Source organism: Tupaia chinensis, unplaced genomic scaffold (assembly GCF_000334495.1).
Source record: "Tupaia chinensis unplaced genomic scaffold, TupChi_1.0 Scaffold143591_1, whole genome shotgun sequence".
NCBI classification, from domain to species: domain Eukaryota; kingdom Metazoa; phylum Chordata; class Mammalia; order Scandentia; family Tupaiidae; genus Tupaia; species Tupaia belangeri.
In genome coordinates this window covers 515,734-518,262 of record NW_006203437.1, presented here as the reverse complement: position 1 = coordinate 518,262, position 2,529 = coordinate 515,734, and positions in this window count along the sequence as shown.

Below are 2,529 nucleotides of genomic sequence, written 5' to 3'. Positions count from 1 at the left end.
GGTCACGCCGCAATCCCTGCTCCTCCATTCTCCTCTTGGGACCTTGGGCATGCACACACTTGCGCCTGGTGTGAGTTTGAAGCCACCAGGTGTGGGACTTGAACTGCAGTCGGCCGTGTGGGAGTCCAGCAACATAACTGCTACGCATTTGCTGCAGTCGAAGCAGTAACCCTGGTGGAGTTGCACTGAGAATTTAAGCCACTTTCAAATGGGTCAGAAACTACCCCGCACAGGCCATGCCCTCGCCGAGGTGCCGGGCAGGGCCCAGAGCAAGGCTGAGCCGCAGGCAGGGACTTGGCTCCTCACGCGACGGTGCGGGAGAGCCAGGCGGAGCTCCCGGCCAGGCATCTGATGGAAGACTCACCATGACAGGGTGGGACCTTGTCCTCACAGAGGACTGGGTCAGTGGGACGCGGAACAATCCCTGTGGCGTGGGGTCAAGGTGCAGGAGGGCCAGCCTTGGCATGTGGGGCTGTGGTAGCCCTGCCTCCTCCATCCCTCCTGCTGCCGGACAGCACGGGGCAGCCAACCCTGGGGAGCTGGGGAGCTGGCTGACGCCCAGCCCGCCGAAACGTTCCTGCACGCCATTCTCCTCTTCTGTTGAAAGCAGACATTGCTTGTCCCTACTTCCTGTGCTTAAATGACCAGGCAGAACAGTGCCTGGCACGTGAGATACATGCTGGCCTTCTGCGCCCGAATGCCCACATTCATACAGACGGCCACTTTTCCTGAGCCTGGGCCCCGCTCTGTGTTTACGGGTGCCCTGAAGTTCAGCCTAGGAAGTGGTGGCCAGCAGGTGAGCCTGCTGACTTGAGGGTGGAGCAGAGAGTAATGCTCAGTGGGCACTTACAGACAGCTGCCAGGGTGGGGCCCACAGGACGGGCTTGGGGTCCCTGTGCTGTTCGATTTAGTTTCTGTTTTAGAGAATTCTTTCCGAACGCTGTCTCATCCAAAAGTTCTTTGTAGCTGTGTTTTCGTTTTCATCTCTTGTCATTCCTGTGATTTAAAATGTGTGTCCTACCTGGACAGAGGCTGGGCCCTGCATTTTTTTAAAAGAATTATTTTATTTAACTTTATTTTATCAGAGAGATGGGAGAGGGGGAGAGAGAAAAGCTGCCAGGTCCAGGGCTTGAACCACGGTCGGCCATGTGGGAGTCCAGTGCCCTTAACCACCACGCCACCTGCCGCCCCATGAGCACTGCGTTTTCATGGTATCATTTCACAGCCTTGGAAAGTGTACGGCGCATCAGGAAGAGGGGGCAGAGTTGTGAATTCCTTGGTCAAAGCGAGTTTAGCGTAGTAGGTGTTTAAGGGGCCTCCCACCCTTCCAGCAGGACCTAGGAACAGCTGTCACAGAGCAGTTTTGGAACGAACACCCGTTCTTATACGTGGAAGCGGGTGCACGCGCCCCTCGCCACCCACTGCACGGCTTATAGAGCACAGGGTCGGGGGCACTGCTACAGCCCCTTCCCATCCGCAGTGAACCCGAGCCTCCAATTCACCTGTGAGTGTGGACCGGCAAAGCCTGGGGTGGGTGATTCGGGGCTCCCTGGGCCTTTAGCTGGGGGGCAGGCGTGATGTGGCAAGGACAGCGTCCCCGTCAGCTGCACTGGGGACACTTTGCAGCCGTCTTGCATCTCTGGTGAACAGAGAAAGAGGCTAGAGACCCCGGCTCCAAGCCTGACCTGCGCAGGTAGGCATTAAGGTCACCTCGTCTGGTTTGATCTGGACCCTGAGCGCGGGTCTCTGCCACGGGGGAGCCCACTGCTGTCAGCGTGGCAGTCTGCTCCCCGAGGGGGCTGTGTGTAAGGTCTGGGGTTTAACACGGGCGTAGGGGCCACACGTGCCAAGCTGTCACCGTCACCAGGGGCTCTGCCCGCATCCCTCACACTCGAGGAGCATGTTTAAAACTCCCCAACGCGGAGCAGTAGCCGAGGGGACATCACGTCTGGGCCCATTCCTGTCCCTTCCAGCAAATTCCAGGACCAGGATGAGGGAAGCGATTGCGGCACCCCTTGTTTTTGGCATCAGACCAGACCTGTGTCCCAGGAACCTCTGGCTCTGTTCTTTCACCGTGACCCCAGAGCCGGTCGCCTCTGTGACCTCACCTGTTTTCAGGTGAAGTGCGTGAGTGGGAGGGACGCTGTAGCCGCTTTTCTCAGGTGGTGTTCAGGGCGTCTTTAGCGGGAGACGCCAGAACTCAGAGCAGAGCAGGGGTCTCCAGGGCTCCCTGCGCCCGGCTTACCTTCCCTGAGGGCCCTTTCTGTTTGAACGAGCCTAGGTTCCTCCTCCAACCCCCAAGCCCCTCCTGGACTTTAAGCCTGACTTGCGCCCTGCCCCGGGCGGCCACCCTAACAAGCCCTGGGGAGGGTTTTGCAAGGCTGGGAGCGAGACCTGTCAGCTGACTCTTGCTCACATGAGAGCCTTTAGGGTGGCTGGGGCTGTCAGGGCTCTGAGGCAGTCCGGCCACCCCCACGTGGACAGGTCTCGTGAGCAGGTAATTGGCTTCTGCGGATCAGCAGGCGGAGC